Consider the following 23,566-nt stretch of genomic DNA (forward strand, 5'->3'; position numbering starts at 1 on the left):
TATGTAAACATTGACACTATTTGTTGTACCATTGTACAAATATAATATATATATTGTCAAAATATATACAGTATATTGTATAAATAAAGAATATTTGAATTGAATAAAGAAATTATTTAGAATTAATAAAAACTTCTGAAGCCCTATGCGATTTCACATTGCTCAATTAACCAGCTGTTGACCCTTGAAGCTTCTGACCATCCGCATCAGAAGTGGTTATTTGGCAGAGATCAGCTGACCCTGTCACATTCAAGGTCTTTGTCTCAGACGAGAAAAACGATCTTTTGGAGGCTGGCGCCACGGTCAAGAGGTTTTATTCGAACCATTTAAATTACATCCAAGCAAAGTTCCTTTCGAAAGGAAAGATGCTTTGCCATATTTGGCATGAAGAAGTGTGATCTCAAGAACGTGTTAATGACAACTTCTTTAAAAACACTCTCAATGGAAATGTTTCAATTCGTATGCATTTAGGAGCGCAATTTCGAAACTGATCGCTTGGACGCATGCCAAGATTACTTGTTTGAATCCTTTCATTTTAAGATAATAGTCAAAACACTTAACTGTAGACCTTTGCAGTAGTTAAAATAAGTTTATTTAAGCTAAAAACCCTAAAAATTTAAAAATTTATTATTGTACTACAAACAATTATTTTCAAAGATTTTGATGGCAAATTACGACAAAGAATATTCGATTGCTGAGGTTGCATGATTTTTATTTTTGTCTAAATCTCTTTATGAAAAAAATCGTTTGATCGAAGTTTTATATTATTTTTATTTTTGCAATGGACATCTAAAAGTGAAGTAAAATCACTTATTAACACAAATTGACCTAAGGTAGGTGGGTTGGTTTAATTAAGTTCAGTTAATTGTTTCCTAAAGAAAATAGGGGGTTATCCAAAAAGCTGTGATTTTGTTCAATTTCCTTAAAGAGGCAAGTTTTCTTGACCGCCAATTTGTATTCTTGTCCTTTTCGTTGTCTTATTAAAACGTAAATTCTTTTAAAAGTTACCTTGTTGTTTTTAACTATCGTAAATTTAACTAACCTAAACTAACTGCCACAGCTCTCTATAAACAAGGGGCGGACTCTTCATTCTGTGTTCCAATATACAACTGCCCTGAACTAAAAAGAGAGGAAAGTTAAATTAAGGCACCCGTACAAAAAATAACAAATATAACTACGATTTGTAATGACTTGTAATGAAATAAAAACACATTAATTGGTATACTAATCACCATAAAGGACAAAAGGGGAAAACTATTTTCCATAATTATTTTTTTTTTCTGTTTCCATATAGGCCTACTTAAAACAATGGTCCGGTACTGAGATTTACTATCTTCTGCAGGGGTTCTGTAGGATTTAATAGCTACATGCAGCAATCACAAAACAGTTTGTTACTGCCCCACCACTCTGCGCTGTACACTAGCCGCTGTACGCCTGCGCCGCGCTCAGTCTCGTACTGCGACTGCCCTGAGTAGCGCAGTCTGTCTGTGTGTGCGTAGTTGTGTGATAGTGTGTGCCACTGCATCACAGATTACACTCACGCTTTGCAACTTTCGGATTTTATTACGATTAGGTAAGCTTGCCCTAATTTCCTCAAAGTAGCTATATTTTACTTACTTATTGTACTCATTCTAAACAAATATTTAAAATACAGGAATTAGTTTTAATTCATTATAAAAATAGTTAAGCTATACCCTGTATCTTAATAATGATAGATTTGGTATTTACATTTGTGTGACTGATTTATTGTGTCTCCGAGACACTTGTAAAGAAAATGTTTAGCAAATGTAACTTCATCTTCATCCTCATTTGTTAGATGTGAATTTGTTGGGTCTCGAACATGTTTCTATGCAAGTAATACTGAACTTGTGATACAGTATTTCCTCATGATTTAATAAGACATGTATTTCGTCAAAACATTCAGCTCAACAATATATATGGGTCGTTAGAAGTCACACTAGCCTATATGAAAACAACACTTTTTTTAGACTGGAGTTATAAAAAAATGCATTATAAAAAATAATTATTTTATTTCGAATTTTTTCTACGTCAAACAAAAATTAACACAAAGTATTATTTCAATCATGTAAGTCTGTCTATGCATAGTGAACATAGATTATCCAGCCTATTCAACTCGAGTTCAAGAACGTATTTATACAAAGTCATAGGCCTAAAACATATTTAAGCACATAAAATAACGCTATGTGTAAATAAAGAGTTTATTAAGCTTTAAGTTATGCGGTATTGGATCAATAAGGGGGCATACTGTGTTGGGTCATATGTAGATACAACTTATCAATAATGTTAAATAGGTACTCATTATATTTTTTTATCAAAAGCTTTTATGGTTTTATGGTAATGGTTTCTCGAGTGAGGCAATTGTACTTTGAACTCGAGTTGCACATTATACTTTTCCTACAGTTACGATAAAACAAATAAATTGGTGAAGAAACATAACCTATTTTTACACAGAAGTGTACTTTTAATATAACATATAACGTGAAGTGACAAATACAACAGTACAACAGCTGACCAGCTGATTTACAGCCAGTGCTGCCAACGTATTTCGCGCGCATACGATGTTGCCTGCATGTTACGCGCTCACTATTTCGTGCCTTCACGTTGCAAATCTGGAGTGAGACAAAGTAATTAGAGTGAGACAATGTTAACATTGTCTCACTGATGAGCGAATTGGCCACTGTGCTTTCTCAAATCAATGAGAGAACATGTACATTGTTAGGTAACTGTAGGAAAAAATAATTATACATATTTTTAAAATCATAACAAGAAGTGGACAGAGAAACCTAGTGGAAAATCCCCAATCTTGATTGATTAGTGTGTTGAGTTGAGCCCACGCTTTCATAACCCACCAAAGCACCGTATGGGTGAAACTACATAAAGCAGGGAAATAAATACAGCCAACCCACCAGCTGCTGAAAATGGGAAAACTCGTCGTCATTCGGACTCGGGATTGTCTAAATTCCGCTCAGTAGGCAGCAGAGGTTGAATTTATATTCTCCGCATGACTCTAGTGTAAAGCTAATGTTCTTCACAGATTTCTCTATACATATTTGTTCTCAATTTCTTCCCACAGTCATGTGAGGAAACTGCTTTAAAAGGAGGGACTGCAAGATGTGTTGTGGTTTGTTATTTGTTTCTGCTGGTACAGGTTAGGTCGGTGAAGAGCAACGAAGTTTCTGGGCCCGTAAAGAGATAAACTGGAATGTGCTAACATAAAGAGTGCACAGACTTTTTAGTCAGTATGTTTGGCTGTTTAACAATAGCTTATATTTATGAAGTTAAGTCCAGCAAATATGAATTATTATCTATTTTGACAATATTTTGAAATCACCCTTTTCCTTAAAAAGATGATTTCGAAATATTGTAAAAATAGATAAAGTACTGACCATGAGGGCAAGATGTGTTGTTGTGGTGTTGTATGTATTTGTTTCTGCTGGTTACTGGTACAGGTTAAGGTGGGTGAGGAGCAATGATGTTTCTGAACCAATAAAGAGGTAAACTGGAATGTGCTGGAGAGGGAGTTTAAGGCTAGGTTTAGCTCACTGTGCCTGTGCCACCCCTAGATCCGCTACCAGTCAGATTTCTGCACATATTATACAGGGGTGCCCATCCCCCCTAGACTCATGACGCACCCCCCCCCCCAATTGAGCAACAGCCCCCCCCATAAATGATGTACACAACAAATGAGAAACATTATTCCCCCGCCCAGAACAATTTGTAAAACTATAAAAGAAGTTTTATACGTAATTTTTTTTAGATATTTAAATTTCAAACCCAGTTAATCTATATCAATAAAGTTATCGTTTTTTCTGTACATTGCTCAGAATTATACATATTTTGGGTTATTTATGTTTTATACATTGAAGAAGTTTAAACATGTCTTATCTCCATTTATGTCCCTCTGTCACGGCCCAGAAGGCATTTTATGCAGCCTACTCATGGCCTACTCTAAAGTAAACTAGAGTACCGATTATGATTCTAATGGTTTAATTGTATCCACAGGATTGGTGAGAGAGTCCTTATAGCCATTAAAATATGGCCTCACTATTTTGGAAATAAAATAACGGACGATCAAAAATACAATTTTGTGTGATTTTTCTAGTTTATTTTCTCCATGTTTGCTACATACGTCATTAATTTATGAAATACTAATAATCTGTTAAGAGAACACGTCATATATGGAATTACGAACAGCTGTTTTGATAAAGATTCCTTTTCCTAGCTGTCACTGATATGTTTACATAAATGTTCTTTAAGAAAGGCCCTAACCATTTCCGATCACGTTTGTAAGCAAATCCAAAACCAAGTGAGATTAATAACCGTGTGGCTTTGGCTTACATAACGGGTTTGATTTATAACGAGTACTAATATGTAACTGTAAATTAAATTAAATAACTAGCCATCATCCAGGTCAGGAACCGGAGATTCTGTGTGTATCAAGTTGTACTTGAATTTTGATTACAGGGAAAAGACCGTGAATCAGTGTTGTACAGGACTGGAAATAAACTTATCTTTCTATATAAATAAAATTAGAGTTTTATAAGTCACCTCAATTTACGGAATTTTGTATTGCCAGATTATCCATAACGAATTGTCAGCGTCTTTCTCGAAATAACGATCCCCTCTCCCTCCCTTAAGAAACATCACAGCTCCTTTGATGAAAATGAAATGGAAAAAACGCTTGCGCCAACAATCGTCTGCTCCGTTATACACTTCTGTCTGCTATGCGCTATGTTACAACAGATTTCAGTCAGATACAACAGCTGGGGAATGATGACGATATAATGCTTAGTACACTGTGGTACACTGTGATTGAGTGATAACCATGGTAACTTTAGTAAGGCTGTGATTGGCCAATGAGTAGGCCTAAATATGGCGACTTGTTGAATTTGTGTATGAATTGAAGAGAAACCTATTAATGAACAGAAGAACAAAGAAAGAGAATAACAAGATTGTTCTCGTTACATTTTTTTAAAGAGTGTTTTAATTATCTCTAAATATAATTTTATACTTTTTTATTACTTATCTATCAATTCCTATGCTGTGATACAGCACCTATCGGTAGCCTATCTGTCTATCATGAGCAGTACCTTATAACACTTTCTAAAGGTTCCTTTAATATTTACGTTATTTATAGCAATGTAATGTTTGGCTAGTGATTAGTTGAGTTTGAGTTAGCTACAATTTTAAACGTAGCCGTTTGTACAACTGAACCAAGATAAATTATTTGAAATTTACAATAATAATGATTGTGCAATATTGAATTTCGTTTATAAAAATGTAAATCGTGACTTAATCGCTGTTTACAGCGTTTTAATGAGTTTGTCATCTGTTTTCATACTATATTGGACTAGCTGTACCCGCGGGCTTTGCCCCGTTTAGCTTCATATGTGAGCTCGTTCGCATGGCTCAATCACGTCCTGGTTGAAGTTCGTTCGCTACGCTCACTCACCTTTAGGTTGGAGCTCGTTCGCTGCGCTCACACGTCCTGGTTGAAGTTCGTTCGCTACGCTCACTCACCTTTACGGTTGGAGCTCGTTCGCTGCGCTCACTTGCCTTCAGGTTAGCTCGTTCGCTACGCTAACTCGCCTCCGGGTTGAAGTTCGCTCGCTACGCTCACTCACCTTTTGGTTGCAAATTAGCTGTTGTCATAAATTAAAAAAAATAATAGTGCTGCACTCTGTTGGTAATCCTTGTAACTTTAATGCTATTGAACATCACAGAACAGAACCAACTTGTTTAATTGAAACAGCTGTTATGATTCATTAATTCCATTTAAATATGAGTACTCATTAGGTTAACATGGGAATCTCCAGAGCCACTGGGGCGGAGCCCGAGAGTCCGATCAGAATAAAAACCACTTAGTTTTTCTATTTAATGCCTAAAGAATCAGTGTACCAAATTTCAGCCTCTTAGGTAAGTGGGAAGTGGGAGAATTAGTGATGAGTGAGTGAGTCAGTCAGTCAGTGAGGGCTTTGCCTTTTATATATATAGATTAACTGTATTTTTCATTCCCCCCTCTCCCCTCTCCATCATTTTTCAACTATTACTTTTTGCACATGTATAAATATAGGTATCCTCATTTTGTTTGACAATTCCATCATAGTTTTAGGTGATAAAATATTTAGTTATCAATGTAATATATTTTGATTTGTAAGTTTAAGTTAATTTCTTTTTTACACTTCTGTATTGTTATATAATTTGTGTTTTTCACTTATTAAAAGTAAATTTTAGTTTTTCATAGTCCACAACTCTGTACATGTATATGTTGTTTGTATATTTGTTGTTCCTGTCCTGGGGGAAGAGTGGACCTTTGGTCTAACTCAGGGCAGGTTAAATAAAGAATTTGTCATTTGTCATTTGTCCCTATTAACTCAGGTAATCGAGTATACACAATAGTGTAAAGTATTGTAGCCTATGGTACTTGCTACTTGATTGCATTTTAACGAGCTTTATGTCAACAAAGCGTTCTGCTGTGTAGCTGTCTGTACCACGCGTTATCTTTTATCTATCACAGCAGTTGAGCCATCCCGTGCGCTCCCTCTCTTAGATCTCACGTCTTGCTAATCTTAAATAATAACTCTCTACACGAATCCTAAACTATCCTAAAATCCTATTTTAACTAATTTAATTCAATAATATAACTATTGTCTTATCCACTTTCTATCTGGCGATTTCGTAATGAATTTTGGATTGTCGTCACGTTGAACACTGTTGCAATTAACTTTAGCCCCCCCCATTTGAATTTTTTGAGCCCCCCCCCCAAGAATTTCAATGACGCGGTCTGCGTCACGGCCCCCCCCCTTGTGGGCACCCCTGAATTACTGTATACCAACAATAACGGAGAATTGACCTCCACGGTTGGCAACAATGCAGTATCATGTATCAACAGGTGCACACATGGTGGTTGTGGTAACACTGATGCTGACAGATGTGAGGGCGCGCCTTTTTTCACTTCCGGTCGCTCCTCCCTGTTCTCCTTTAACAATTGCATTTAATTTTGCAACGTAGAAAATATTGAATATTTTTAATAATATAGTATTTTTTGCTGAAATTAGCGCACTCAAGCGCAAGCGCACATGAATTACATCCAAACAAAATCTATATGTTGCTGTACCATAGAATAACCAACACAAGTACTTCTCTTGTAAATTTTGAAGCTAATTTTCTTGTCTTGTCCGGTGACACTGATCGCTAGTGTCGACGAAATTTTGTTTATATTATTTATGGTTAGTTTGATGATTTGTGCTTTACTGTTTGGTTATTTAACTAGTGGACGAGTATTGTTTATGATTAGATCGTTTTATCAGTTATATTAAAGTAAACAGTATTGTGTTGAGTACCAAAATAAATTTCTACATGGGAAATTGTTAACCAAAACTCCGATGCTTACCTCGAAGTTCGTCTCGACCGTCTTACAACCGATGACTCGTGTAAACGTAAATGTTGGGAAAGTTGAAGTTAATCATGACTGAAGTGTTTCGTGTCATTTGTAAACATTTCTTGCTTTCCCTGGATTCACTTTGTAGCCCTTGGGCGGTTTGTTCGTTCGTGACGTTTCATCTTTGTTGTAGAGTCGTGTCGCTGTCGATAATGAGGTTGTTAATTGTTATGCTTTTTCCATCATACTTGTGTTCAATTTGAGTTGTTGAAGTTGACTACAAAATCAAAAACTTGTTCAATATCTGCCATCGGAGTCATAGAAAGAATGTTTATTTATCAACTTGTTTGATATTTTCGATGCACAAGGAATTAAATACATCTCTCTTACTGATGTATCTTGTATCCTCCTTGTGGAAAGACAACTTTGAGGTTAGTTGAGGTTAGTTATTTTTTAGGTATTCTCAGATTCAAGAACTATTAGAGGTATTTCAAGAAATTCATAGTCAAGAAATTATTTTAGTTACAGTATAACCTTTTCTGCCTGAGTTATTGATGTAGTAGTTCTAGTTTCTCACTAGGTGTACATTTTCGAGCATTTGTGACATCTTCAGACAGCCTTCTTAGTATTTTCTTACGTCACTATAATACTTGGTAGTTTAAACTACCAATACCTTCGAGATAGCGCTACCTTTACTTGGTACGTATTTTAATTCGAATATGAGCCCAACATGAGTTTAGATTGAAGAAAGAATATTTGTGTATCTTAATATGATCAGCTGTCTCTTTAGCAGAGCCCGTTGATCAAGAACGGTTGGACCCAGTTTGGAACATAAAAAAGCTAATGATTTTTTAACAGGAGATTTTGACCACACTATAACCACTCACCTACCCAGATATATGCTCTATTATAGAGTTACACTTGTTGAAGTTACTTAAATGTAAAATAAAAAATATATTTTCCAGAATTACAGTACACTATAAAATTAGAACTATAACTTAAAACAAACATGTTGTTTGTAATTCTAACCCGGACTTTGACCATGCACGGTGAAGAGAGCGATCACTTGACCACAGGTCAGCTGATTATCACCTGATAACTCAACAGCTGTTAGCGGGAAACCTGATTAATGGGCGGGAACGGCAGAACGTGGTTGAGATAGCCCCAATAGCTCTGTCATCAAACTATACTTAACTAATAACAATATCACGTTATTGTGCTGGTTCGCGAAAATGATCCTACTTATACACGAGACCGTGATTGTAATAATTTTCTTGAAAATCTAGGGTGGTAACTTGTCTTGGTGTTGGCACTGTTTTGACTTGGATGTCTTCATGAGGTTCATAAGGTGGAATGTATCTAGTTTTAAAAGTATTGAATCAGCTATAAAGAGTTGTGTACAAATTGCTTCTGAAGTAATAAATTCAGATAGTTTAATTCTGGCAGAATAGTAGGAAGATGGTAACCTAGACAAATTATAGAAGCGTTACAAACTTGACAATAAGAAAACGCTTGCTCGCTTGCTGAGACCATATAAAGTGTGAGGAACGGTTAGTTAAAATAACAATTATAAAAATGCATTACAAGAACGTATATCTTAACAAATTTAGTATTCAAACATGCCTAAATCGAGCGCACAAGAGATTTGCAACTTTAAGAGGTAAAGACGGATGTACACAACCAAAACCATTTTACTTGGCTCGCAAAGTAATTATTTTGTCACAACTGCAACAACGGTTTTACAACATCGAAATATTGTTATTTTTTAAAATTTTTGGTTGTTAATCAAATTAGAAAGTTAGAGTAGCTAATTTTGCATGTTTTCCATGATCGCTGTATTTTATTTGCAAGGTATAAATATTCACAGGTTAACGACCTAGCAGTTTTCTTCGTGTATAAATTTGATATGCCCTCTTGTTAGCAGCGGTGAATCGTACAAAAACTTGCCGGACCGTCCACACACTGGCTTACAATGCATTCATAACTCAAGCAGTAATTTTATGTGTAATATAGATTCGGAAACCTTGTAAATTAAATAATCCAAAAATAACCATTTTGAATTAATAATTTTTTTAATTTATTGAATTTAAATCGAAACTTTTAAGGGGATATAATTTAGAAATTGAAATCGAAACACATTAAACATCAAGGGGTCCAACTTCACTCACTTTAATCACTTAAATATCACTTAGGTTTAATATGGTAACTAATCAAATTAATCTTAAACAATACATCTAAATAACCACCAGGAGATGCTGCTATACCTATCTTGGAGTTTACAGAAAATGATATTATTAATTTATTTCACAGTCCTGACTAGTATAGGTACGAAAACTTTAAAAATACAGTCAGTCAGTCAGGATTAATTAATTACATCGAAACTATTTCTGTCTGGAACTATATGTTTTTCATTATTTCCGAAGAGCAGAAGAGCACAGCACCAGGCGGAGGTAGCGAGGCACGCAGCTGACAGCGTACAAAGGTGATCGTCTGGCCTCTTTGTATGGAAATTAAAGTGGCAATGTATTGGCGGTGCGACCAACTGCCTTTGTTTATTCGTTAAGCACTGAACAAGAATTTACTACCACCGAAGAATACTCTGTGAGATACTTCTATCGCTGTCCAAAGCACAGTGTGTTTTCTTTATAATTATTGAAAGGTGTAACATTGGTAAGGATATACGTGCATTTCACGATTACATTGGTTAGATCTCATCTGTCACCCTAATTAAATTTCCTTCATTGATTGTTATGTAAGTTTAAGGCTATTAGCGTAATAATAAGAGATAGGGTCGTGATTTGTTATATCCCTATAGAGAGATATACAGGGTGTTCAAAAAAGGTGGGGACATAATATTTACTTAGTGATTCCTTGGGTCAAAATAAAAAGAAAATCAAGAACAACATTTTCAACATTTTTCAACCAAAATCGCTTCGTTAACCAGATAGGCTATCTGCCATTTGTATTTTTTATAAATACATTTTTATCTTAAAAAAATTATGTAAGAAACACAAAATGGCGGATATATGGGTAACGAAATTATTTTGGAAAAAGGTTGTTTTTATTTCCTCTTTATTTTGACCCCAGGAATAACTACATCAATTATGTACCCAACTTCTTGAACACCCTGTATATATATACATTTATACATAATTTGCCTCCAGGATAGATTTATTGACATACAATTTAGACGACGGCTAGTGCAAGAAAATATGTTTGACAATTGACGACTGAAGAGAAAGATTTGAAAATGGGATTTTAATCCCGAAACTATAGTCATCCACGACAATTTGGACTGATTGACGACAGTTTAAACCTCATTTTATGCCAAGAGATATAGAGCTGATGTAAAGGTACGTAGCTGTACTGTGGAGATATATCAGCCTCTTCATTGTTTCAAGCCTTGGATGTTTGAGACAATTTACAAACAGGTATAAAACAACACAGGAATTAAATTGATGTGATCAAAAATTTTTCATTTATGAAGTAAAATTAAATTGACAAATACATCTAGGAGTAAAGACCAAACTTGAACCTTCTAGTACAAAATTGATTGTTCATGTTTCTCTATCTCTTAATAAGTTGATTTACGTAAGCTATTTTAGTTAGCCTATAGATTTAACTATCATTTTCAGTATCCAAACACTACGGTTATAGCATGTTATAGCCGCTATCCAATGGCAATCGTACATTCTTAAGACTCATTTGATGCGATGTTTGATAATTAATGAATAAAGAAGGCGGGTCGCCGCGCTGTCAATATTACTTGAATTTCCATACAATGAGAGTTGGACAATCACTTTAGCTCGCCGCTCTGCACACAGCTAGTTGGATTTCTTTCTTCTACTGAGTTACAAAAAATATAGTACTTACATAATATTTTTGAGAGATTTTACGTGTCAGTCAATACTATAACAATATACACTTTTTGCAATTAGTTGTTGCAATACTTTAATTATTTTTTTAGATAAGTAAATCTAAAACGTCCTCCAAATCAACTCTTCCAATATTAATTTGTGCTAACTACCACTGGTTATTGACGGGATTTAAGCCCGGACCTTTAGAAGCCACATACACACAGTATTCAGTATACATGTTAAGAATGGATTAGAGTTTGTTGTAAACAGGGTGTTGAAAGAAACTGTGCAGAACTTAAGGATATGATTGGTTACATACATAAAAGAAAACATTTTTACCCATTCTTCACTTTATTGATTAAATACTAACTTCTTACTAACAGTCCCTCACCTCCAACAGCAATCTAATCCATTGAAACTCAATGTGTACAGAGTTCCTAGATAGTCAAAACTACCAATTTAAATAAATTTAAATCAAGTTAAGTCGATATTTAAAAACGCATAAAAATAATATCCCTAAAATCTTACACCCTTTTCTTGATTGCAGCATTCCTAATTCTGCAATCAATCAATTTGGATGTATAGGTAGGCCTACATCCAAAAAATAATCATTAATTTATCCATAGCGACTATTACAGTAATATAGCTGCAAACATACACAACTCAATTTGTTGTTTCATGTTTCTGTGTATCAATAACATGGATTTGGATCCTTTTGATGTGCTATTTCAATATCCAAGTGGAAATATCATTATTTTGAAGCAAACCGTGTTAAATCCACGTATTTTGTAACGTTTTAACGAACACCATTGTACATTTTCTGTAAGGCTAAGGTTGTAAATTTTTTGGATCTCAGTAGCCTTGCCGATGGACAGCTTTATCCTCTTGCTAGACGTTCCCTACTCCGTTACTGTCTCTAGATCTCCGTAGACCGCGGACCCTTAGGCGAGTCGTGTGAGTTCTGCTAATCCATGTCTCTGCTCTATCATCCACTTTCCTTTACCGTTATATGTTATCGTCCCGCCCTACTTGTCAGCTTTTCTCTTTACGACCAACTTAAGTGTTTGAGTTATACATTTTGAATCATCCCCCTGCAATTCAAGGTGTGCCTCGTAAAGGTGGAGCCGAGAAAATCACAGAGACAAATTTCACTTTTGTTATTTTCCCAGATGCTCGATTGTTGTTATGATTTGGTTTATAGATGGTTGTGTTGTCATTTATAAGCTGTTGTTGTTGCCACTACCGCTATCAACGCCATTCAGGTAGTTCAACAGGTCTACGTCTTAAAAGACACATACATTTCTTGATTTTCAGTATTCGTCCATTTATATTGTCAATTCCAAAGTTTCTGCTACTATTGTTGTTGATTATGCAACTAACCCTATCTGCTAGGCAGTTTGTTGGTGTCCAAAAAATTAAACTCATTCTAGTTCATTTCTCGTCTTTTCTCTTGGTGCAAATAAGAAAGGTCGTTACGTTGTAACGACCACATGTCTAGGAGCACACTTAAAACGCATTTTAACCCTATTTTGTTGTTGTTGTTGTTGTTGTTGTTATGGTGGTTCTCACTTCTGCTGTTGTTGCCAAGCCAGTTACGTCCACATGTCAGGAGAAACATGACAATATTCACAGGGTTCACTTTGCGTTTGTGTTTTCAATAACATTGGAAATTTTTACGTTTCTTTCTATGAAAACGGCCCAAACCCTGGTCTTGTTCAATCAAACTAGCCTTAACAATATCAGTAATATTCAATGACAATTAATTTCTGAGTCCAAGCTAGAATTTTCTTGGAATCGTAACAGCGATTTTCAGACTTGTAGGGGAGCACTATATTTACTCGGTCACCCAGCCAGTTTGTTTTAGCGAATTTCCCATATAGGGAATAAGCTATTACCGTAGTACTCACGGTAAGACCTGGACCCGGGACCGATTTACTTTTTCGTTTTGAGGTCCCTAGAGGCCAAAAACACCATCCGTTCAAATTCATATATATATATATATTTATATATATATATATTTATATATATATATATTTATATATGTGTCCGTTAGCGCGATAACTCGAGCAAAACTCATCCGATTTTGATGAAATTTGGTACAAACATGTAAACCCACGTTTATTCGAACGAGTTCGCGAACCAGCATGATCGGACTATGGGAACAGGTGTTTATGGGGGGTTTTATGGGGTAAAAATTGGTTTTTTCCATTTTTAACCCTAAAAACTTAAAATTTAACATTTTATTTCCAAACCATTTTGTAGAGCTTAAAAAAACAAATAATTTAGTATATTGAAGTGTTATTATGCGCCTAATGGTTACGGAGAAAATTCCAAAAAACTGTAAATTTAAAATTCCCATGTTATTCTTATGGAGAATAAGTAAACTGTTGTAGTTTGCTTGTTTATGAACATATTTTGATCAAATTTGGAAAATGCATTTATTTCATTCTAAACTATTAACATTTTACAAAAAAAAAAACACATTTTACCCTCCCTGTTGCAGCAAACCTAAGTACTCGTTAAATTAATGTTATTTAAATAGGGAATAAATGTGGTATTTTTAAGGAGACATTTTTGTGTAAATCCAATCAAGCAAATGGAAATTCGCTTAGTCTGCAGGATTGCTGCGGCGGGGGTATTCTCATCTTATCTTTTGCTGCTCCTGGTGTTATTGTTGTCACCTCGTCAAGTCGTCACAACCTCATGTCGGTGACTCACTTGAAACTCCTTTCCATTCCTCTTATCTTGTAGGTGTTGTTGTTTGTGCTTCTGCTGCTGTTATCTCAAAAGATCGTCACGTCCACGTGCCAGGATACAGAACACACACACCTCTCCTCATTTCTTTCCTCATATAGTCTCTTGTTGTTGTTGTTGTTGTTGTCATTTTTGCTGCTGCTCCTGTCACTGTTGTTGTCGTTGTTGTTGTCTCAAAAGTTCGTCACGTCCACGTGCCAGGGAACACACACACCTCTCTCAGCTCTTTCCTTATATAGTTTGTTGTTGTCGTTGTCATTGTTGCTGTTGCTCCAGCCACTGTTGTTGTTGCCATTACAGTCCGTCACGTCCACGTGCCAGGATACAGAACACACACACTTCTCTTCAGCTCTTTCCTCAATAGTCTCTTGTTGTTGTCGTTGTCACTGTTGCTGCTGCTCCAGCCAAGACTGTTGTTGTTGCCTCTACAGTCCGTCACGTCCACGTGCCAGGATACAGAACACACACACTTCTCTTCAGCTCTTTCCTCAATAGTCTCTTGTTGTTGTCGTTGTCACTGTTGCTGCTGCTCCAGCCAAGACTGTTGTTGTTGCCTCTACAGTCCGTCACGTCCACGTGCCAGGATACAGAACACACACACTTCTCTTCAGCTCTTTCCTCAATAGTCTCTTGTTGTTGTCGTTGTCATTGTTGCTGCTGCTCCAGCCACTGTTGTTGTTGCCTCTACAGTTCGTCACGTCCACGTGCCAGGATACAGAACACACACACTTCTCTTCAGCTCTTTCCTCAATAGTCTCTTGTTGTTGTCGTTGTCATTGTTGCTGCTGCTCCAGCCACTGTTGTTGTTGCCTCTACAGTTCGTCACGTCCACGTGCCAGGATACAGAACACACACACTTCTCTTCAGCTCTTTCTTCAATAGTCTCTTGTTGTTGTCGTTGTCATTGTAGTTGCTGCTGCCACTGTTGTTGTTGTCTCTACAGTTCGTCACGTCCACGTGCCAGGGGACACACGTGCAGTTACGCTCTATCGCTTGTCACTTCGTGTCTCTGCTTTCACTTTCACACTCATTTGCCTCACTAATCAACCAGTCATGTCCCGTTCCTTGTTCGTAACATTCCTCTACCGGGTTTTGTCACTTTGTATGACTTAATGGACAAACAGTAATTAGTTTGTTTAGAGATGTCAATAAATGTTAGGGCGTTTGTTTACCACTTGCTGTGGACATCAAGTTGGGTTGCTTGCGTTACATAAACTGTTAAAACAGAGGATAACTGTAAGAGAGGACCATGAGGTCCTTAGTCCTTGAGTAAAGATGCATTTCCATTTATTTATTCATTAAAATGAAAGCGGTTTAGGATGATTTTATTTTTTGATTCATAAAAACCGTTCCAATATCCGTCGTGTATTAGTTCGTAAAACACGCCAAATACTGGACTACTAACAAGTCTCTAATCAACTGTTTCTACAACATTATATAATCCGTTGCATTAAACAAATTCGTTCCGAAGTGAGTTCGGATCATCGAAGTATATTGTTATATACTTCGATGGTTCGGATCGACGAACACGCTCTAAAGACAGGAGAGATATTCTAGCAACTCAATCTCACAATACACTCTGGCAACGATTAACCTCTAAGGACTTGAAAACCAATAAGTAGACTTAAATGTTTTATTCTGTGATTATTACTTTACCAATGGTGGTTATATTTTGATAACAAAATTAGCCATAATTTTGTATCAATTGACGATTTTGAAATAGTTATAATATTACTTACTGCAGGTTGTAGTCGTCACTGTACGCGATTTACTTGTGATGTCACGGACAAAATGAAATTCAGAAATGGCAAAATATAGGAATAATTCAACACCAAATTGAGCTTGTGTCCTTAGTTATTCCAAACAACAAACTAAACTTGTTTACATTATTAAAACAATTAAAACACATGAGTAATAAATTCAAATAATTTATGGAAACAAAACAGTCTTTTTGAAATCAATTAAAATCTGTCTCTCAGCAAATGTTCTTTTAAATATATATTGAAGTTTTAACCAACGACTTACTGGTCATATCACGAAAAGGTGTGGACGCTATCTTATTTTATGGGCATGTACATAAAATATGTTATGTGTCATATACATAACTAGTAATTACCTGATTTAGTTGGTCGAAGATAAAGCTGGAAATAAGAAATCCATTTCACATTTTTACATTATGCCGGATACTCTACATGTTGTGAGTACACACAAGTGTGACCTAGACTGGCTAATCCAACTGTAAACTTAACCGACACTCTCTAGAGATTACAGTCTCAGTAAACACTGGTAAACCTTCCCAGGTAGTGATTACCGCGGCCAGTGACGCGGCAGCTACATTAACATGCCGAAGACGCGCACGAAGTGGGTCTCTGGTTCTAATTAATTCCCAGCAACCACAACCCTCCAGTCTGGAGATGGGGTCGCGATTCCGTCGGAGTTGCTCCAGGCAGTCACACCGTCACTTTCTGATCGCCCGATCCGAATTTGGTTGAAACAAAAACGTCGTGCGTCCCCAAGTATCGAGGTTATCTTCAGGTTTCACCCGGGACGCTTTTTGATTTAATTGTAGAGAGACAGTCTTTCTCCGAGCGTGAGTGAAACCGTCAGAAATAACTGGGATTAAAGTTACACTCGATTACGAGTTTAATCCGCCGAGTTGTTGAAAAGTCATTAGTTTGATTGTAGGTTTTGGTTTCTGATCTATGCATTTCGGGGGATGAAAGTCTTTCTGTAATCCAGTACTTGGAGGTTTCAAACTGTGGATATTTATAGGCATACACTGTGCATACTCCCTGGTGTGGATTAACGTCCCTAGTGAGTACTACGACTACTCGCAGTGCTATCCTGATCATTAGACCAATCTACAGCACAATTAGACTACAGAGAGAGTACAATTAGAGTACAATAATTAGACTTCAAGACAGCGCGTTTTACGTTTAACTTTCAGTTTTAAGGAAGAAAAGTTTGTAATAAACAATTTTTTTTAGTAACTGGTTTTGAGCAAGCTCTACAGATTCATGAGTAGATAAAGACTTTACTTATTCCGTTTACTAGTAAAACAAAAGTTTTCAAGTTTTTAGGTTGTCGTTAGAAACGGTAGCAGTTATACTAATTAAAAAATCTATACAGATTACAGATTAACTGATATTGCTATGGTTGTACTGCTAGTGGTGAATGTCTTCTCGTCGTTAACTGTAAATAGAATCTTCTTTCAGGATTGTTAAACCCACGTCTTTTGTCACCACGCGTAGCCAACAGGGCTGAAACGTTTCTCATTGCAGCAAAAAACAAATCATTATCCGACAATGATCCAAGACGCGGAAGAATTTCGTTCTAACGAGCGAGAGGGGAGACTGCGACAAAGGAGGCTGTCGCAATGTAAACCGCCTTCAGGGGACCGTAACAACACGTTACACATTCAGGGGACCGTGCATTCGACACGTCCATCTTGTGAAAGGGCCCGTTGCTTTACACAACCGAGATTAGATCAGAAATGTTGTACATTATTGCTTTCCTGGTAATAGTTTATGTACAAATCTAAAATTGTTTTACTCCTAGTTGCATATTAAAGTATCTAGTATATTATACAGGATTTTTGTATTCACCTTTCATGGAGCTTGATCAAAACCCTTTCACGCTCAACTTGAGCGTGAAAGGGTTTTGATAACTGTACAGTACTTTGAAATAATGGATTGAATACGACATTTTGAGATGCTAATACAATACGCACTAAGGAAAAATACGTTCATTTTGATGTAATTAGTTGTCTTTAACCAGTGCTTCACAAATTACTATGTAAACAATTTTAAAGCACTGTATATCGACTATAATGGGTACCTGAGTGGATCTCTTGCTTGCCCAGCAATCAGAATATTGCCTGTTCAATCTTTGGAAAAGTCAGAAGCTTTTTGTTGCCTAGAAACTGCATCCAGCTGCTGATTGTTGGGCTATAGATCCAGCTGATCTTAGTCTGTAACAATGGCAACGCTATCATATTCACCTTCAAATTCGCACCCTAGTATGCTGTTGCCTTAAAACTCATTATTTGATTTTTCTAAATACTTTCTACGGTACCTGTTACTACTATTACCTACCTTAGATTCTGTGGTCTTATCTGAAGTCGACGTCCAATTTATTCCCTGTTGGCTCCGCAGTACGCTTACAAACAACTCTATTCGCCTCAGTATTTTAAACGTTTGCAAAAGGCGTTAGTGAAGTACGCGTATTTCTGTTATCAGCTAGGTATTTTCTGGTATTTCCTTGTAGTGTTGCGTTGTGTTTAGAGTACTGGTACTACCATATGAAGTAATATACTAATTATATTACTTCATCTATGGTACTACGCAACGCAACTAGTTACCTCTGACCGGATGACACCTATGTTCTCAGGCTCGGCGGAGAAGTCATGACCTCGTTTTGTTTCCTCGGACTTCATTTCCATGAGACCCTTACTCGGTTTTCATAGATCGCGTAGCTAAAAAAAAAAAAAAAAAAAAAAAAAACTTGCATGGTTGCAGAGCCAGGAGTGTCGGCAACGTCGCCCTCGTCAGTATCCGCTACTTCAGCACCAGTGATTGATAATGTTCCAGTAAACTAGAAAGATTTTCTAACATCTCAAATCTATACACATTTACTGTTGCGTATTTTTACAAGCATGGCTAAAAATTATCTTTTGTAATTTGCTGTGACTTTGGTACACCTTTTGGTACACTGTGTAGTTGACCTGAACACCATTAATAATTTCATAGTTCAATTCGTGATGCGATGTAAACTAAAGGACGTGTTGACAAACGGTAGAGGACCGTTGATTATACAGCGTGGCAAATATTGGGCTATAAAATATATTTTTACAACCATAATATTTTTAACACAATCTTGCTGTGTGCTCAAACCTCCTGTTTACGTTTTTAATAGAATCTTTGACCATTGATACATCTTCAGTACCTATCCAGTAGTCAATGATAGAAACTAGCAGTAATGTCATCTATATGTATTAAATATGTGGTAGTTTAAATTATCTAGTTTTTTTCATCCAAACAGTTGGAACTAACACTTGTTGCCATGCCGTTATTAACGTACAGTAAACATGCCAGTTGTCGCGGTTCTTGCGTAAATACCCGACAATTTCTAACCTTAATATTACTGTCACTGTATTCCCCCTATCTCGCCAGATATCTGACGTTCACGTTCTGCATTTCTCATGATTTTCAAGATCGTCTTTGTTGTGTCAATCTGTATAACAGGGATATCATCAGACTGCTTGGAAGAGGACCTCGAGAACATCAAGTCAATGGAACGACCGTACTCCAGAAGTCCAATTATGGTTCGGCAGTACTTTGAGCGTCTACATGATGTCCGAGTAAGACATGGGAGTCAACGGTAAGCTGAAATGTCAACAGGAAGTGGATCTGCAAACGAACACTAAGAAGAAAAGTCACACGTATCTGAACTTTAAGTATTCCCAAACAGAGCCCAGAGCTTATTTGCAGACATTTACACATAATGGGAAATAGCTTTCAATCAGAAATAACTTGGTGTATCAAAACACCGCAGCTGATGTACAAGCGATCTAGATGTACGCCGAGGGTGTGCCTAAAGGAATTCCCTACGGTCCCTACGTTGTTATTAAAAACTTCAATGCGGTACAAGGACTTCAACAGACCAAAGATGCGACCAATGAAGCTTTGGCTGCGATCAAGGCGGCAAAACTGCCAGAACCAAGAGATACACCGATTGTCCGTACCAAGTCATGAATACACTCTTACTAGTATATAGACATTTAACAAGTATATTCTGTTCTACGCATACTGTACGTATTAAATGGGGTTTCATCAATGAGTTTGACTCTTTTTCAATGCTACTCAACATTGCATATGATAGCACTTTCATTTGAGAAAAATTTCCTATATCATTCATCAGGTTCGATGTCAAACCAAACCATAATATTATTTTGAAGTACCTATGGATAAATGTTTATATTAACACGTTTATATTAACGTCTGCTATCTACGACTACAAAGAGCGTAACGTAGTTGTCTGGGTGGCAGAGTGGTTATAGCATAGTGATATGGTTATATTGCTCACCTTCAAATCTGAAGGTTGAGTAGAGAGGATCCATTCCAGACCCAGATACCATTTGTCGTTGGCTACTGTTATATATTTTCTATTTCCATTCCTCAACAATCATATGTTATTTTAAATATTTATTATTCCTGATGTTTTTACTATTGTAATTATCAAAACATTGTTCTCAATACAAGACCCATTACAACACCATCTTGAAATAATTTATTCTAATACTAATTATCTAATATAACTTCAAGTATTTTAAAGTGGCGACGAGGAAAACGGCAAGATGGGCCAGGAACAGTTTCAATTATTTCTACAAACACTTACAACAGCTCTTCAAGGTATGTTTGATCCACAACCATCAAAGAATTTAACACTGATTTCAAATTTTGACCAGTTTGACTGTACACAAGAAACGTTTTCTCAATACAAAGAGAGATTTGAAAACTACTTAAAGTTGAAAAACGTTTTCTCAGACAAAGATCTCTGTGCCCAGATATTTATTAACAGTCTAGGCTCTTCTGGCTACGACTTGTTGTCTACATTATCGTTGCCAAGAAAGGTAAATGAGCTGAAGTACGAAGAGCTTACTGCCTTAATGACAAATCACTTTCCTGCTCAAAACGAAATTGTCGAACAACACAAATTCTTTTCTCGGGTACAAAAGTCTGATGAGTCTATTTCCAGTTAGGCCTATGTCATGTCCCTCAAAAAGCAAATTTCGACTTGTAATGTGGCCTGTTCTACTTGTAACGCTTCTGTTTCTGACCTATTCCTCAGGGCACAATTCATACGAGGAATTAGGGATTCTTCCATAAGGGAGAACCTTCTTCAACAGAAGAATCTAACTTTTGACTCTGCTGTAACACGAGCTTTAGCGATTGAAGCTTCAAAGCTGAATTCCAATGCCATAGACGAGTTTTCGCAGCAGTCACAACCGTCTTTTACAGCAACGTATGCGTCAACAAGTTGGCAGGACATTCGAAAAGGCACCGATCGTCAGCTAGATTCAACCATCGTTCGTCAGGCGAGAGCAGCAGTCGTTCTTCCGACAGCAGTCGCAACAGCTCAATTTCTTCTGCTACACTACAAGGACATTATCGGCGCAAAGAACAAGTTGATTTAATTGCTCTTGGCTTGAATGGCGTTTGTCTTCGGTGTGGCAAGAACAATCATACGTCACATCAATGCAGACTGCACAGATCTCGAGTCCGCTGTAATGCCTGTAACAAAAAGGGCCACATTTCGAAGGTATGTATCAAGTCCCTACTATCTAAACAAAGTGGTTCAAAATCAATCAAAAACTTAAATCTAGATAATGATAACCAGTCCGTGGAGTCAGATGTTGATGATATATATATGGCGTAGGTCAAGTTGGAAACATTCATGACATACACCTGTCAGACACTGATAAGTTTATAACGACAGTTCTTATTAATGACCGGCCTCAAAAATTCGAGGTTGATTCAGGTTGTGCCCACACTCTACTTCCTAGAGGAGACTTAAAGCGTTTAAACATTTCAATGGACACTTTAACCCCAACATCTGTCAAATTTCGCTCTTACACAGGGGAGCTACTTTCTCCGCTGGGCATTGCTTCAGTACGCGTGAAAAGCAATGGGACATCAACCGTCGAACAGTTATTTGTTGTTCCTGACGGATACAGTCCTCTTTTGGGTCGAACATGGATACGACACTTGCAAATCAACCTAAGTAAGAAGAAATCAGAAAAGGATCGAAATCATCCACAGAAGATACATGTGTCAGAAAAAACTAGCTGGAAAAAGTCTTCAACCAAAAAGAAAGATTTTAGTGAAAACATTGAAATGCAGACTTGACATTTTTTCCTCCGTTCAACACTACCAGTTATTCGCCTACCAGTCATTCATCCACCAGTCATGCATCAACCAGTCATCAACCAGACACAAGTACCTACATCTGTATATTATCGACCAACACCTTCACGACAACATACATCAAGAAAGATCAAACGACCGACACGATACACGCCTTGAACACTTCCTCAGTGCCGAAGAATCTGTTATATATTTTCTATTTCCATTCCTCAACAATCATATGTTATTTTAAATATTTATTATTCCTGATGTTTTTACTATTGTAATTATCAAAACATTGTTCTCAATACAAGACTCATTACAACACCATCTTGAAATAATTTATTCTAATACTAATTATCTAATATAACTTCAAGTATTTTAAAGCTACCAATGAACTAAAGGTCGACGTTAGGTATCAAGGGTAGGTGTTGGACCGCTCCTTTACAAAAAGTGAAATATTTCCGATTTAGTAGTTGAATTGCGCCAACTACTTCAGGGAGCCATCCGATACGTTCCTGCACCAAGTGGCGGCCCTCTTTCACTGCATAATTGAGTGGGTTAGGTTAGGTTAGGATGACACGTAAACAAGGACATTCCCTCTGTCAGCAACTCACCCCTACCTGGCTTGGGCTTGGCGCAACTAAGGAACATTTTTGGGACCCCTTGAGGGCTTGGCGCAATTAAGGAACTCTTTGGCGCAATTAATGCACGGCCGTTTCCGATGCAAAGTGCAACTGATGTAATTTCGTTCCAGCAATATTGGCCACAAGGCCGATCAGCTGGCACGGCTCCTCTCACGGGTGGCAGTAACCATGTTTACATCATATAACATAGATAAATGTCCTATCGTGCGATCAGAGAAATGAATAAGGACTTTTATTTGTCGTTTGTCCTTGCGAAACCCACGTGGGAAATTTATCGGACACTCGCACTTAGCTTTGGCTAGATACGGCTTGTGCCATAACAATCTGTGTGGGCTACACTAGTCGTAATGTATCGTAGAAATTGTTAACCATTTGTTTGTAAATGTATCCAAGTCTAGTAGTTCTACCAGTGCTTCGCAACAAAGTACGGATACAGGATAAAATAAGTTCAGTGAAGATTTATTTGGAGTTGTAGTATTATTTACCATGTCGGGTCCACTGAAGCAATCATACGTCTAAAACATACATAAATATACCTTTTTTGTAATGCCATTAAAGCCAATTTTGTCAAAAAATTTTGCATTATGAAAAGACAGTTAAGAGTGAAATCATAAATTTTAGTAAGGGAATAAAAAAAAAACAGATTTACATGGCTTGAAAAAAATGAAATGGTATCCATCTCTGAATGTGCATTTAGAAATATCTGTACAAAACTAAACTTAATCACATCAACACAATTCCAATACGAGTACTTCAATAAGGTTTCAGGTAGGAGAGCCATGGCTTGTAAGAGTACATCCAGAAGTGGCATTCGTCCCCTATAGCTCCTTAAAGTACTATAGAAAACATAGAACGAATAAATATAAAAATACACTTAGGAACTAAATACTGAAATTAAAATTCTATAAAACACGAAGTGGTCATCCAAAATAAACTAAACAGCCATAGAACTACTTACTCTCCTTTGCATTTTTACTGTGTTATTTTTTAGTTTTTTAGATT

At 36.7% G+C, this 23,566-nt stretch overlaps 1 protein-coding gene across 1 annotated transcript in view; it reads left to right on the forward strand.

The window, feature by feature from the left end:
* Positions 1-1,456: 1,456 nt before the first annotated feature.
* Positions 1,457-23,566, forward strand: part of LOC129002397 (dnaJ homolog subfamily B member 3-like) — a 99,573-nt gene continuing 77,463 nt past the window's right edge. Inside the window, exon 1 of the mRNA XM_054430169.1 lies at positions 1,457-1,573. The gene's annotated coding sequence lies outside the window, so the exon portion shown is untranslated. The remainder of the gene's footprint in view (positions 1,574-23,566) is intronic.

This window comes from Macrosteles quadrilineatus, unplaced genomic scaffold (assembly GCF_028750875.1).
Source record: "Macrosteles quadrilineatus isolate MER2022 unplaced genomic scaffold, UCM_ALF_1.0 Scaffold_9__3_contigs__length_116548681, whole genome shotgun sequence".
In the NCBI taxonomy this organism is placed as follows: Eukaryota; Metazoa; Arthropoda; class Insecta; order Hemiptera; family Cicadellidae; genus Macrosteles; species Macrosteles quadrilineatus.